Raw genomic sequence first — 16,839 nt, forward strand, 5'->3', positions numbered from 1 at the left:
ACGAACAAAACGTGACCCCATGTCTTCTGGTAGGATATTAACGAGAAAAACAAACAAAAAAACCCCAAAACAACAACAACAAAACCACCACTCAATTTATATTCTGGATTTGACTCAGAATTATTAAAATCTAAATCCTCAGAAGTAAAATTAGGAATACAGTGTATTAGAACAGCAGTAGTACGCTTAAACATTTCACTTGGTTGTGTTCGCCGCGTTTCTGTTTGAGGCTCTTCCGAAGAAAACAACACGGGTTTCACTGAACCGACCATCTGACAGAAGCCGGGGGCAGATGGAGAGCAAGGCTGCCCCAGCGCGCTCGCGGGCGGGGAGATCGTGGAGGGTGCTCTCCAGACGTTCTACACCACTCTCTACCTGGAGCAAACAACGAAATGAGATACAAAACGCCATCACTGCTGTTGGTAGAAGTGACAGATCCTGTTCACAAAACTGTGCTAGCGTGCTCTGCTTGAAACCTGCCACCTTAAACCAGTTCCAATTTCTGCAGCGCCCTCGTTCCTCCCTTCAAGAGCCCGGTTTCAGTCACTGCTGGGTACAGCAGCTTGATCTCAACCAGTGCCAGGTGACTCAGCCATAGATTCCCAGCAGTTCTCCAGCCGACTGCTCTCCAACGGAGGAACGTCGTGGCCACATTCTCGGGAAGTGACGTAAACAAAGGTTTGCTATTTAAATGAAGAGCTCATGTGACCCAATGAGACGAATTAAAGTAGTGAATGAGTTTATCTCAGCTACAAAACAAAGCCGAATTATTGAGTTGCACCAGTTGTAGATGTCAATGTAACGTTTTCCTGTGTCCTATTGCTAACGGCGCCTGCAGTATTTACTGGGACAGTCTGCACAAGTTTCCTCTCACTAATTATCAGAGAGGAAAAAATTAACAAAGGTGAATGCAGCTCAAAAGAGATTAACAGGAATTCTTCTTTCCAGACAAAATCTCTAACGTCAGCTTCTTCCTTCAGAAAAGACAGTATCACAGTTATATAAATATGAATGCTTAATACTCTGTCTGCAACGAAGCATTAATTTCAAGGGACTGTCATTAACATTCTAAGCACCTAAGAAGCTTTTAGATTATACGGCATATTTGTTCTAAGGAAAAAGATCTATTGGCTTTACTGACTAAAAACGCAAAATGCTGGAGTCTTGAACTAATATTAAGTTAAGCAAAGGGTTGTAACCTATACAACTTTAATATAATAGATATAATCTGATATTACATAATTTTAATTGATTTGTGCTGCAGAGATATACAGACTCACCTTTAGTCAAGATTAGAAACAAAATAAACATTGAAACGAGAACTGCAGTGACAGTCCATCCCCAAAAACCGTTCTGGTGTGTTAAACACAGTTAATAACTCCAGCACCGATATTAATACAATAGATCCACTGTTCGAGAAGGATCAATCTTGCAAACTGACCAAGTACCAATGCGACGGGGAGGTGCAGAAAGGGCACACAGAACAGGGCAAGACTCGTTACTTCTCATTATTTGCTAAGAAACCCATAAAACGGCGAAAGCAACATGAACAGCTGGGTGAGTGGACCATTGGTTTGGCCTTCCATTTGAGCCTTGCACAATCTGACTCATTTCTAAGCCTCCTTTCAGTGGCAGTTTTTTCGACAGTTGTCTCCTCTCTCTACAATAATTTATTTTGATCAGCCAACGCAACAGGTTATTCCCACAATTGCAAATTATGGCAGGATAATGTAATTCATTTTTATTTCTCTTACTCACAAGGTATAATCCCAGGAGCCAGTTGGATACTTGCTGCTTTAATCACCAATACAAATGGTAAATGGTAAGAATTAAACTCTCAATTATTCCTTTATGCAAATTTAAAAAGTTTTGTCTGAAAATTCTTTAAAGATCAACTGTTATTTTTAAATAAAATGCACATATTTCTTTATTTACATTATGAAAGCCATAACTAATTTTTATGACAGTAAATGGAGTTATGTCATGTACAAATTGGACCCAGTGAATCATTAAAAATAGCCAATGAAAATCCACAAATATTCATGATCTAAGTGAAGAACTGAAATCCTGACCCACTGTTCTGCCGAAACCTACACACGGTTCTTCTCACAGCTGAACAGACCGTTTTTCTGATAAGCCATGTTGAGATCTATATACCTTTTGTGGCTTTAGAACATTCTGTAATCCCGTTTTCTGCAGCAGAAATCGCCTACCAGGGTGTGGTGGTGAAGTGCGGATCAAACACGTTAACTACGTGTCAGGAATTAGCGACGGCACCGATCTTACCGTGCCAGTCTCTTCACAGAACAGCTTTTCCTGCTACTCTAAGAATTCCAACACTGCAACTAATGAATCTAGGTATAATGTTTAAATAACTAAATAAATTCCTATAATACAATGGAAGGGGAAGCATTTATGTGCTGATGAGGTACAAGAAAGCAATCTGCTCATGTGCTTTTGTGCAGTTTCTCCACGCAATCACTTCTGCTTCAGAAGCATGATGTAAAAACCCCAAATTAAACGCAATTAATTCAGTGGATTAACTTCACACCAATGACATATTAATATTCCCAGAGGACTACAATACCCTCTCGTACCCGTGTTCAGATAGTTTATAAATCCTTTGAACGGGGTCAGTCTGTCCTCTCCCGTGCTGTGCCCGTTTGCTCCTGGCGCTAGAGCACCCGTCTCGCCTCCCGTGTGAGCGCTGGGGCTCACCTGGCTCGCGGCGCGGCTGTGAAACAGCGGCCGTCCGCGGCACGCAGGGCGGGACGAAGAGCAGCCCAGCCCAGCACCAGAGCGCTGCTCAGCTCTAGGGGACACAGCCGCTCCCGGGCGGGTGAGAACCCCACGGGGTAACCTTACGTTTGCCAGTCTCCTACCTCATACAGTCTCCTCACCAGTGTGGGTAATACAAAGAGAGCGATATTATAAAGCCACTAACATATGCTTCCAACTCAGGATGTAAAACGCTCTGGGATATGTCTGAAAGCAGGAGAATCTCTTAATACATCACCTAAATCCACTGGGTACACTCCAAGAGTGGTCCTATACCATAAGACATCATATATCTTTGAAATGTAAGGGGGCAAAAGAACTAAGATCTGCCAAAGTACCCTCCATGATAAGATCAGGCTAAATTTAAATAACATTCCATGATCCAATGTATATTTTATAAGCTCTCAACTCAGAGTTCCTTCACTTGGGTTACTGATCTCCGGTTGGAACAGTTAATTTCATGAAGCCTCCAGATTACTGTCCATGGCAGTCAAAAACGTAATTTGAATACAAGGCAGCATTAAAAAAGACAGAGAGACCACACTGTTATGCAGTTCATAGTGGACTCATCTTGAACACCAGCAATTTTTGGTCTACCTGTCCTCAAAAAGAATAGAACAGAACAATAGAACGTACAAAGAGGGCTGACAAAGATGAGCAAAGCTATTAAACAGTTTTGTTTTAGAATCAATAAGGCCTCCTCAGTCTGTAAGACTGAGGGAGAATTTTGACAGGAGCCTATAAAATCAGGGGTGGCATGGACAATAAAGCAGATGCAGCGACACGGACAGATGGCAGGTTCCAAACAAACCAAATCTGTGTTCCCTCACAACAGCCAGGAATTGCACCAAGGAAGGAAAAAAAAAGATGCTTTTGCTTTCTGCATTTCTAAGAATTCCTTCTGATTCAACATCCTGAGTACAATCTCAGAGAAAACCAAATCAAGTAAGGTGTGAGTCCAACAGAAAATCATAAATCAGTAACATAAGGAGCATTCCTTTAAAAAATAGGTCAGATGCCATTGCAATATTAATCCTCCTCTAAGTCCAAGTTGGTTTGTCTACATTCTCTTCTATTGCAAATGCCTTCAAGGGTCATGAATTATTTTATGCAGAATAAGTATCATATTAGTGTCTAAGCAGTTCAAATAGCACAGAACTCTTGTTCAGCATTGGAAGGTTTTCTCATATTTTGTCAAACAATGAAAAATGATATATACACACACGGAGAGACGCAATTTATAGGGAGTTACTGATGAAGCAGAATAAATGGGTCGCACAGTGTTTTTAAAAGTCTATTACTGTGAAAATACATACCCACTAATGGCATGTAAAACCAGATTCCCAGTAAGTAGGTCATGCAGCATCTTTATACTCTATCGGAATATACACAAGCATACTAATGGAATACAAAACTGGATTCTGTAAGAGTAAGAAGATTAGAGAGTCCAAAAAAATCCCAGTGCCATGCAGGGGGTCTGCGGAGGTTGCTCTGTTGCACAGCTGTGTGTATTTGTCAGGGATAATCCGTTTCCTGAAATATTTCTGTCTGTTTTCTTACAAAGTTGTTTGGAACAACCTCTAGGGGAATCGCGCTTTTCTGTTAGCTCAGAGCAGTAAAAATATAGCTGACTTATAAACTGCGCGTTAGAAAGTAATTCTGCCTCTAGAGAGCGTTACTTTAACAAGTCCGAGTTTTGGGAAAAGGAAGCTAGAAGACAACAGAAACAAAACTAAGCATAAGGTCATACTTCAGGCTATCACCCGTTCTCCTGTAATCGTGTTGACTAATTAAGCTTACTTATAAAATAAAAAATACATTGAATTGGCAAAATAGATATCTATGATAAAGAAAACTACAGCAATATGATATAAAGGCTGTAAAATGATGTGACTAGTATATAAACATCTATCTTCTATATTTATAATTCATGCTTGTTTTATTTTATATCCAAATATATTTGAAACCCATCAGACAAGTTCATAATTTCACAGAACCCCAGGATGTCAGGGGTTGAGGGCCCTGGAAAGCTCATCCAGTGCAATCCCCCATGGAGCAGGAACACCCAGCTGAGGTTCCACAGGAAGGGGTCCAGGCGGGTTTGAATGTCTGCAGAGAAGGAGACTCCACAGCCTCCCTGGGCAGCCTGGGCCAGGCTCTGACACCCTCACCCCCAACAAGTTTCTGCTCAAATTCAAGTGGAATCTCCTGTGTTCCAGTTTGAACCCACTGCCCCTTGATGATGATACAATGCGTTTGGACAAGCTCAGTGTATGGAGACAAGCAGAAAACACTGAACAAAAAACCCTCAGATAACGCAGAAAGGTTTATATGAAGAATACATATGGATAACATCAAATAATACTGATCTTGTGACGTAACTTGCAATATTATATTGTTTACATTCTAGAATTAGAAAGCACAGCTTTTTTATTTAAAAAAACAAAAAAAACCCCACCATTTTTTGGCACTTACGAACTCTAAAATAAGTTTCAAAAACCCTCTGGGCCATTCAGGCGCCTCTGTGGTCGTCACCATGAGTAAGTAATCGCCTGTCACTTGATTTTTCCCACCAGCCGATCAATAATCAAAGGCCCGGTGGCGGTGAGGGCGCACCGGGCTCCAGCGAGGCGCATCCGGAATGCAATTATATTGCAGAACTGACTGACCTGCACCCAGGTTTAGGTTCATCTTGAGCTGTTCTCACCATTCGTGGGGAAGCCTTGCAACACGCTGCTCATTAAAAACAAAGCTCATGCATCCTGCTCTGCACCTGGATGTGCAGGACAGGGTTTCACTTACCTCTTGTGAGCTCACAACCCTTACCATTTACCCCGCAGGTTTGATTTCAGTAGAATCCCCTATGTAAACTGCTTCACAAAGGTACTTGACTTTCAGCAGCTATGAAAAATAACTACTAGTGCATGCAGAAACAAAACAGACTGTTCTCATCCAAAACGACCTTCTCATTTCGGTCGCCTTCACCCTGAGCAGCTTGCCTTAGGAATCAAAGGATATGAATGTCCATTTAAATATCTCTTCTTAATTTATACTTTGGGTTTAGTCTGACACAAAGTTTCTGACATGCCAAGAAACACCAATTCTCATGTTACTTCTAGCTCTAAGGAATCCCAAAATAACCAGCGGAAGAATAAACATCAACATGCAGAATAAGAATACATCGTTCGAGTAAGCTGCCTGCATGGGCTGCTCCCAAACAGCAGCATGTCAAATAACGTTAAAATTGCAGCTCTTGATCAGAAATAAAATTAAGGTTGGCTGAAACCACCCCCAAGGTTTTTGCATGGTATTCTGTAGTAAAATGCAGTTTCCCACTCACTCTGCAGAACTATCTTTCAGTGGATATACAAATTCTTTTTCACACTGAAGCACTGAAGCAAATTCCTCTAAGAAATAATTTGCATTGCAATCCCTCTAGGTGACCTTTATGGAGCCACCATACCCACACCCTGAGCTTTCCTGCAAGGCCTGAACAATTTAAAGCACATAAGATAAGAGCCTTGTTTTTCTCTCGGAGCCTCTCCGGCTGACACCGCGCTGCCTGGGGGCGACCCCCGGGTTCGGTGCCAGCGCCTCAGTCTCATGGGTGCGATTCAGAAACAGCAGAAACGCAGCTTGTGTGGAAAACCTCTGTCAGAGTCATTAGGCAATTACAATGATTTCTCAGAGGAATATGATAACCCTTCTTGTAATAGCACCCTTAAAAACAAGAACTATTTGTGTAAATGCACTGCATTGCTCCATAATTCCCTGTCTCATAGAGTACCTCCATAGAAAATAGTTAAAAACCTATTACATGGTGAGTTCTGACCAGGTTCTCTCAATATTGAGTAGCATTTCAAAGATGTCACCATAACTTATCCTCTACATGAAAAGCTGTTTCATTAAAGATATTTCTGGTTTAGTTTTGTTTCACTTCGTCGGTCTGTTCTGAAAGCAATCACCTGTTTTTGGCAAATGCCATTATTTAAGCACATGTGATGTCAAAGCCTCTGCCAAGAGTAAGATACAAGGAGAACACATAAAACAGAAGTTAGGTGTGAGAGGAGGACGGAACAACATACTATACAGAATGCAAAGAGAAAAAAGCAACTGTTTCCATCCCATGCCTTTTTTCCAAAGTCCTGTTCAGGGGATAAATACCAGCCAAACTACTAAGTAGCACCATACTGCCTTTTTGGAATGTCAGAACGGGGGAGAGAGGAGCTGCGGTTTGGTTTGAGGAAAGGAGTTGGCGTACTTGTCTACTTTCTATTAAAGAACAGCTGAGAAACACAGCTACATTCCAGGGAATACTCAGGCGTCCTGTGACTCTGGAATGATCCGAGTTTTTGGAAACACTGTGAACTCCAGAAAGACTTGCTGTGTCGCCGCGAATATTCATTTCAACATTTAGATCTCTGAAGCCAGGAATGGTTACACTGCTCTTAAATTCAGAATAAATGGTTATAAAAATGTGAAACTATGCAAAAGCTAAAATTACTCTTAATAGCAAGATCTCACTGACTTCACTAATTCAATTAACAAGAAGTGGTCTCCAGTAAATGTAATTTTAAACAAGGAAGTATCCTACACGGGTACCCGTCCATCTGGTTCCTCAGCACGAAAACACTTACCGAAGATCTTAGTTCACAACAGTCACTCTGTCATGGGAAAATTCCACACACACTACGTGAAACAGAAAGATAAGTCCAGAACACGACAACCCAAATTCATTTTAATACATGTAAATGCAGGGCACAAAAACTGGACACGTTGTAGAAACAAAGCAGATTTCATGCTATGTGAAGCACAGAAAAAACATTAATTTTTTACATAACACACTTAAAAGTAAATGAGAAATAAAAGATATAGACTGACTGCAAAGGAAATTGGTCCCGACGAGAGTCCTAACACAAAACTGCATCACCTGTGCTCAAATGAGGAGTGAAAGCACTTTCCTACTGCCTTGCCTGTAGCGTCAAAGAACAACATGGAGAAAGTTAGTGGGAATAATTGCTCTACTCCTCTGGTTACTTCCAGTCGAAATGTTTACAAGCGTATGTGACTAATGGCAATCTGTCACCTCCATTCCATCTCTAAAGAAGAAAAGGCGAATATATAGCGCTTCTACCACCATATATTTTATCGCCAGAAGAAAACAGAAAGTCTAACGCGAGCCATTAGGCCCTGCCGAGGCAGAAGCTGCCACGCACTACAGCAGCTGCCGAGAGGTCCCAGGAGAAAAGCTGCCTGGTGGCCAGGGGCAAAGATCAGCCCCAGGCAAAAAAAGCTTTCAACAAAACGTGTACAAACACGAGAGTTCACCTCATGTTCATGGGTTTATCAACAATGGTGAGGAGCGCAGAGCAGAAAGAGGGCAGAAGGAAAGCTTTTCTCTGCAATAAACAGGAGCACAGAGGAATCTTGATCGTACCTACATATGCATCAGTGGATTTGTTAAAATCTTCTATTTCAACAGGAAACAAAACATGTAAAAGATTCACCAGAGAGCAATGGCAAAGAATGAAGCTGCAAATGTCTACACACTACAGATTAAAGGATCTCAGGCAGAATTCGAGCAGTTGGGACGCTGACAGTTGATGTTAGAACACAAGAATGGCGAGGTGGAAGATCTAGGAAAGTGAGGCAGCTGGAAAAATCTGAGACTTTGTATGAGAACACGGAAGAATCCGGAGGAGGAGAGTCTGAAGATGGTTGCTATTCAGATTTACTGCAAATGAAACTCGACAGCTCACACAAGGAAACTGAAACCTTGAAAAATGAACTGTCTTTGCAGAGGATGAAAGCTCTGTTTGAGAGCCAAAGGGTCTGGAAGTTGAAAGGAAACTCTTCACGAGTGAGAGGCATTTGCAAGCTTGTCAGAGTGAGAATGTGAACTTGCGAGTTGCGCTGGATGAGCTAAAAATGAAATACGAACCTGAAGGATTACTTACAGGCACTAAAATGAAAAAGAAGGGGGAGAAAATGCCAGTGGACAGTACTGGTGAATACTTGGACAGCAAAAATACTTCAGTTGCCAAGTGAGGAAGAAAAAAGATGACCTACAAGAATGTGGAGCAAAGTGACTCACCTATGGGAAAAAAGTGCTCTTGAAGCACCATCGCTGAAGACAACTCTTCAAGCAATGCAAAAAGCAGTTGAACCTGAAAGAGAAAGAGAGAGTTAAAATTAAAGATGAGAATCATGGTGCCTTTACTTCGTATAGCCCAAGTGGAAGTAATTCCTTGACTTCAGCTGCCCCCAGGTTAACAGCTGAATCCAGATTTGAAACTATGGAAAAAGAAGATAAGAAAGAAAATAAAATCGCAATGTATCTTCTAAGCCGACTCCTGAAACACAGTGTGCTCAGCAGTAAAACTTAAGTTTCTGGAAGGAACATGAACAATTTGGAGTCCCGCTTCAGCAGGAAATACGGAGTAAGCTGATGTCGTACAGAAAGGTACAGGTTCCTAACTTGGGTATCGATCTGCCTTGTTCTGTGAAGAGTAGAACTGCAGTAATGAGAGTTGCACTTTTGATATCTTAACTTCCCAGAGGGCACCTGTTGGGCTCCTGGCAATGCGACCAGAAGTGTTGCCTTGTCTTGAATCTCAGCGAAGTCTCTAAACCCTTGTTAATCCTTATTTGTTTGAAGTACGGTGCTATTCTGAAAGATAAGTACTTGCTACAGCACCTCAGTTGTATAAGACGCAAGCCAACCCTGAGCAAGACAAAGTAGACAATGTTGATGCAGAACTCAAGTCGTGTGCTCCTGAATTCAGAATTCTTCAAACACAAGGTAAATGCTGAATTTCCTGAAGGACCTTACAGAACACTATATAAACAGAAACAAACAAAAAGAAATCCAAATAAAATATTTAGCTCAATGTATTTTTCCATAGTTTTCTGTTTTAATAAAAGTCAGTAAATGTCTTGAGCCAAATTGAAGTAACAGAACAGGTAAAATCTCTCCTAATTGCACACATAGATCGTACTGGTGACAAACAATTTAGAGCAGAATAAGTAGATATACCCCTCATGTAAAACTAGTCCAACAGGCTTTAAAATCCTGCTACTGAAATCCCAGGCGTTTGTAGTAAAAGAGGTGATTTATGACCTCTGCTTTGAGATAGGTACTAAAAATTGATTTGTTCAGCACAAGACTCACAGCGAAAAAAATCAATTATGGATTTCAGTGAATGAAGCAGTTTGGTAAAGACTCATGAGGTTTATATATAATGATCTAAAAATCAAAGTTGTGTGGAAGAGGATCCGCTATCTTTCATACACTGAATGATGCCATTTGGTGCCTGACATTTAGTGGTTTTAATATTCTGGAAAAGAGTAGTCACTTCAAAAGATTGCACTTGCGGGAACCACGCCATACAAACCAGCAGGGCTCACCGCGTGTCCCTCCTGAGATGGACCGCAGCGGGTCTGAGGGTTGCCTGCTGGATCCCAACGCTCCTAGGCTCAAACTAAAGAGTTGGTGCTTCACGTGCCCACAAGCTCCCAGACCCAGAGCCACCCGGAGTGAAACCCCCTTTGTCTCCTGCTCATCACGCACGATCCGTGACCACGTGTGGTCTCCAGCACCACTGAGTTACAACGACCAGGCAAAATCTCAAGGCGATGGGGCTGAACTTTGCACCAATGCAGTGGAGTCAATGGCCATAACTTGGACTTAATCATCGTTCAGAGCAATTTAAGCCAGAAAATAAAACAGATTCTAAACTGACTGATTTGTCTATTTGTAAAATGAATACATTCACCTGAAAGACATTAAAACATATAAGCAGGTCTCCAGAACTATATAAATTATTCATACAAGAATGGACACACCACAGTTAGCATATTATTTAAACAGAAAAATCCTTGAGATTTTGCAGATCTGAATCTCCTGGGCAAACAACTTCAGCTAATTTTATCTGCAAAATAGAGACAAGGTTTCCCTTACTACTGCAAAGGAATCTCTCTATAAAGACATTGCAGATCATCTTTATATTCAGTGCAGTTAGAAATGAAGAAATGCATCTCGAAACTGTCTTCTGTGACTAAAATTTGGGATAAGAAATATGTATAAAAGAAAAAGACATCAAAATAGCCTGCAAGTATTTGTAGATCTTTAAGCCCTCAGCACCTGTTCCATACAAGATAATTGGCTCCCGTAATTGCTTACCAAGGGCAGCCTTTTCGTTCGGGCCTCCTTCCGCCTTCAGCGCCCTCGACGAGCCCGGCCGGCAGCCCGAGCACAGGGCCGAGGTCAGTGCGCTCTGCCATTTCCAGCATTTCCTGAAAACGTCCTTGAGCTGCACTGGTGTCATCTTCTCAGCCCCTTACCGGGCCGCAGAGAGGATTCCTGGGGCAGATCTCTCGTACGAGGATGCTCTTAGACCACACTTACTTTCATTTTGCTTATTTCTACTTACAAAATGCAAAGTTCCATGCAGATTTCACCGGATACAAAATTTCTTGCCTTTCTCCACACAAATAACTGCAGATAGAGGAAACCAGACATTGGCCCATCCTAACTTTTTTTTAAATTAGTTGCTACCATTGAACAACAGTCCTAAAATTAAATACTTCTGTTGTTTTGGTTCATCCAAGCCAGAAGTAATCCTTAAGAAATGGTGGTGGTATTGTTTCATCCCTTCACATCTCACCCGGGGGGAGAACAGCTCAAGAAGCAAATCAGAACATAATCTTGCTGCTTCTGTGTTACAAAAACGCTGCCTGACGGTGCCGTTGCACTTTACCCTAGAAATACGCTCGCAGAGCAATCAGGCTGTTGTCGCTACTTTTTCACAGAGGCCCAGAGGTTATTAAAAAGAGAGCCATATTCATGAGTGAAGCTGTTCCGGAGTGTCTTTAACTGCCTATAAAATGCAATATTAAAAAATCTGGTTTTTCTAACTGGTTCCACCATTATGACCTTGGGCCACTTACAGCATCTCTGTTTCCACATTATATTGTCCCTGAAACAATTCTAATATCATGGAAACATAAAAAATGAGTAACTGCTGCAATATCAGTAGCTTTGCCACTGCTACTGCAGGTATGCACCTAACAAAGCTTTAAGACGGAAATAGATGGTGCTAGATTTTTATCCAAATATATGTATGAAATTCAGCATTGTTTTCCCCAAAATAGGAATGATAGCATCCCATTCTGCGATGGACAAAAAGCCTTTTTTGGTTTAAGAAATCAGCTGTCATTAAAATACAGTCCTCTTCCAGTACGAGCACAGGAGAGCTGTTGGTTTCCTTACTGAGACCAACGACACAACAACTTAGTTGTGTCCCTCTCCGGAGGGCTTTTGCAACTCGTAACTATCGCGTTGCTGGTCATCTGGCTTCTGCCTTCAGTCACCGTGAGACTCGGCAGGTGCGGCTCCACCGCCGCACTGGAGGCCGCTGACCCCGCGCGGTCCCGCAGGACCAAGCGCGGTCCTCCCACTCGCACCCCAGGCGCAGCGCTTGTGTTCTCAACTGTGCTGGTTCACAAAGTTCAGCCGGAAATCAGCAAACGGTCCCATGGATATACTGGGAATTCTGCAAGGAAGAACTATCACAGTCCCCTGCAAATGTGGGGGGTTTTAAACTTGTATAATCCTAAGGAACAGATATACTAAACATCCATGTACGTGATACTGTACATTAAAGGGTAAATGTGTGTATAACTGCCCTTGATATTTCTCCGTTATTGCTGTGATTTTCCAGACACTAACATAAAGGTTCAAACATGTGTTATAAAAGAAGAAACTACTTTTACTGTTGATTTTTTCTTTCAGTTTATTGAAGTAGTGCACTCTTCTTTCAAACAGAAAAAGACAAATAAATCAGAAGCTTACTTAGACACACAAAAAACCACTAAAGGATCAAATTGGCTTTAGGTTTGTTTTACCTTTTCTATCCTAATCCTATCTTAGAAGTGGAAACTTTTCCCCATGCAGTTTCCTAGCATAGCTTTTATAGTTCAGAAATTTGAAACTCAGGCACCAATTTAGCCACCAAAAATTGAAACCCGTCAATCAGAAGCTATTAATGATAAAAAACTCTATAAATATAATTGTGAGCCTTTGAGCAGATACATTACCAAGAGAGAGATCTGAGGGATCTGAGACTGATCAATCAAGCATTTGAAAACCTGATTTTTCACGAAGTGAGTTTCATATGAAGTGAAATAGCTCGGTATAGCAGTCGACAGAGGATGGGTCACGGCTGCCTGCGGCACAGGTGCTCTGGAGGAGGTGCCTTGGAAGCTGCCCAGTGTCACACAACAATTTGCCTCCGCCGCGGCCTCCAGCAGCGGCCGCGAGCCGCTCTGGTGGGCAGCCAAGGTGCCTTTCTACACACCGAATCTCCAGAGTTTGAACTGGGGAGCAAAGGCAAAGTTTATTCAAAAACAGGCTTGCCCAGCCCAGTCAGCTGAACCATTTTCCCTTTGGTGCCAGCTCGCTGTTTTACCAAGGCTTGGGGACAAAGTGACGTAAAATTCAATGCCTGATTGAAGTTCAAGTTATTTAAATTTCAACATACAAAAGACAACTTTTCAAATGAGAATTCCCTGCATTTAACAGAGAATTAAGAATTGGTTCATAGCTCCTGGAAGCCTGAACGGTCAACCTCACAGGGAGTTAATTAGACACCGCAAAGGTGAACGTAGACTCGGTAGCGTACTCTCCCGGTCACAAACCCACCATCCGGGCAGCACTAAGCAGAGGTAGTTAATGTGTTATTTTTGGTTAAAGTTCATCACCTTTTTCTGGAAGAGGCAGACGCATTCACCAGCCTACATTAAATCTACCAGCCCTGCACTGGAGAGCAATCGCTTCCAAACCATGCGGGCATTCCTTGCTCTCATCGGAGCACAAAAGCTTTCCCCCAGCTGGAAATGACCAGTATGGTTATCGGGCGCTACAGGTGACAGGACACAGATCCATTTCGTACAGCTTGTGATAAATGCCTCACTCACTGTCAATGTTCTGATATCTCCCAAGATGAACACGGGGTTCTTTAAGCGCCAAGAGAAGCACCAGCTATCTAAGGAACCGAACACTGAGGATTGTAGGAGGTTGTACATTTGCAGACACACATTTCCATCACCAGGAAGCTGGAATGACAACTCAGCACCAGCTCTGCGTTGCTGGCAGCCTCCATCGGCTGAGGAGTTCATCTGAATCGGTGAGCAGGGGCCATACATGACACACAAGGATAGGTTTCTTCTCACAGTGGAGAATTTTCTTGCTCTAACGAATCCTTGGTTTTGCCATCTTATTTAAACTGATAGCAATGATATTCATCAGACTGCTAAATGTTAGTAGAATGTTTTTTTCAATATGATAATAATTTCAATGCCAGATTTTCATGGGCCAGATGGCATTCCTTATGCTTTTATTTCTCAGAGATAATATCTACTCCAAACAATCAGCCCAAACTCTACTTATTTCAGCAATCTCACACCAGCTTTCAAAAAAAACAACCAACCAATCAACAAAAACCCAAACCAAACCAAACCAAAAACCACAATGCATTTCCTTTCCTGAGCCCACTGCAAACATGCCATTCTCTTCCTGAATTGCATGCAGTTAGTGAAGTGTATTTATTACACTTGGAAAGTTTCTAGTAAATGGGATTGTTTTCCTTTGAGTCTCTGTAAGCATATTTTGAAACAAGTACTCTCAGGAATGAAGCAGAAACCGCTATTCAGAATAGCAAAGTGAGTGGTTTCCGCCACACTCCGCACACCCTACACCTTTATACGGCTTAGTCATTGCAGGTTGCTTGCATGTGGTTTGTTTCCAAAATCAGGGAGGGAAGTATCCAGCTTTACACAGTGTAAGAGTGAAGTTAGAAGGTAATTTAGTCACAAACATTTCCATTTTTCTATTACCGAGACTACTCGTAACTTCTCCTAGAGTATAATTCATGATCAGAAGACTGCTACAACGTCTTTTACATTTATATACTTCATTTGAATTGTATTAATTTAGACTGAGACTTTTTAAGCTCTTCAGCTGTAGCTCTAAGCTTAAGTGAGTTGAGAAGCCCACATTTTCAGAAACATTCAGACCTTTCACATTTATGGTTCGCATCGTGTCTACTCTGAACCACGCAGACAGTCCAGTCCAGTGGATGGGAGGCAGCTTGAGCCCGCTCAGAGTGTCACGCAGTTAATGCAGTTACACCAGCAGGACCTTGAGATAACCCGCAGTGCCTTACATTGGTTTGGGAACACCATTAGTGAGGCCAGCTGGTTCCTAGACCAGGCGTGGTTCACATCTGGCTAGTCCGGAGAAGGGCAGCAGTGAACCACAAGTCTACACCCCTTACCACAGTAAATTCCAGAGTCCTCAATCACAAAAGCCGCATAATACCAAATGGGGCTGTTCTTTTTTTCTCTTAACGTGTTTGTGAGAACCAGTACTTGCCTCCCTTTCAGAAGACATATGATGTTATTTCTGCTTCTAGATTGGATCACCACTATAACTCTGCCTATTCAAGTATATAAACCCCTCAAAACATGGTTGCAAAATTTCACGTTAACTTACGGGCCCTGTCTTTTCAAGATCCCTGTGACACCGCAGCAGTGATTTGCAGCTCTGTGTACGGGGGTGCACAGTCTCCTCCCTTCCCGCAGGGATAAGGTAGTGCCTGATCAGAAGCCAAAGCAGCAAAGTAGATGGACACTCAGCAGAGAAACTAAATTGATTAGCCGTGTTGCTGTTTGCTGCAGTAAACATCTGGAGGGTTCTTAGAATGGTTCACTTATTTGAAAAGGAAGGACATGAGAAATTGCATCAGAATTAATGCCCAGAAAAGGACACAAATGATAAAAAGGAGGTGTAAAATCAATATGTCCAGAAAATTTTCCTCTAAAAGATTAAAAAAATGCAAATATCAATTTGTTGAGCAACTTACAATGAGGATTTTGATCTGTCTTCCTGCCAGAACAGCAGAGGCGAGGTTGATTGGTGTTTAAGTCCACACAAAATAATTCCAACTTCAGAAAGCGCTGGCAGGAGGGAGGTGCGGGGTAGGACGTGAGAACGGCCGCTCCGGGACAGAGAGACCACACACACAGTGCTGAGAAGGTTTGCAGGGAATGACTTGCCCATGCAAGCCAAAAAGCAAGTGTGGTCTTTACACAGTGCACAGCTCAACCGCAGGCCGGGTCCATTCTAGAGACACGAGACCAAAAGGAATAATGACATACATTCACAGGAAACGCATCCATGAGTTGCTGATGCACACACCAGTCCATATCCCGCTCTCAGACCAGGAAGATCAGGCTGTTTTCCAGGAGCCTGACCAGCCACAGGGGGTTAGTGCTGGGAGCAGCAAACTGAACCTTCACTCTGACCCGTTCCTTACGCGAGTTCTGCCTCATATCGGTAAGTGCCTCATGTTGCCACCTGGCCCACACGTAGGCAAAGGAAGCTTGCTGATAGCACTTAATATCTTACAATTCAAATCAAATCTGCTTGTTGTAAAACTTCAGCTGGTATTTCTGGTAGAAGTATTACCAATAGCTCTTTCCAATCTAAGTCAAATATGTAATTAGCAAGTCCTGGTCTCCATAGATCTCGAAACACGAGACAGCAACCCATGTAATAAACCCGCTCTGGTCAGCGCCATCCGGTGACGTTGCCTTCGTTGCCTCTGAGCTGAGCCACAATGTCCTAAGTACAGCAAATCATTTTAACATCAGCTGGAACTTTTTCCAGTACAAGTTCAGAAACTGAGAAACCCTATTTAATAAACTTGTAGGGGAGTCTGTATTAAATAGTTCATTGAATTCCCTCCTGATTCTAAGTGGAGACAGCGTTTCACTTTCAAAGGATTCAATCCTCCACCTTTCCCTCGTGTGCGTGACCTCTGTGCTCAGCTACAAAGTCGAAACTTCAGATCAAAAAAGTCTTGACTTCACTCTTCTCCTCCTGAATAAAATGTCTCTTGTATAATCAGCTCAGATTTCAGATTTATTTTTTTCATATAGTGGTTGTTTCTTTTGGGGTTTGTATTTCTTTGTATTATTTTTATTTAATGCTATATTCAA

The 16,839-nt window shown here is 42.2% G+C and overlaps 1 long non-coding RNA gene across 2 annotated transcripts in view; it reads right to left on the minus strand.

Moving 5' to 3' along the window:
• The window catches only part of LOC136106624 (uncharacterized), an 87,928-nt gene that overhangs the window by 23,579 nt on the left and 47,510 nt on the right, over positions 1 to 16,839 (minus strand). For both annotated transcript variants that reach the window (XR_011741150.1, XR_011741149.1), the window contains exon 4: positions 8,873 to 8,945. This is a non-coding gene — a long non-coding RNA (uncharacterized lncRNA). The remainder of the gene's footprint in view (positions 1 to 8,872; positions 8,946 to 16,839) is intronic.

This window comes from Patagioenas fasciata, chromosome 12 (assembly GCF_037038585.1).
Source record: "Patagioenas fasciata isolate bPatFas1 chromosome 12, bPatFas1.hap1, whole genome shotgun sequence".
NCBI lineage: Eukaryota > Metazoa > Chordata > Aves > Columbiformes > Columbidae > Patagioenas > Patagioenas fasciata.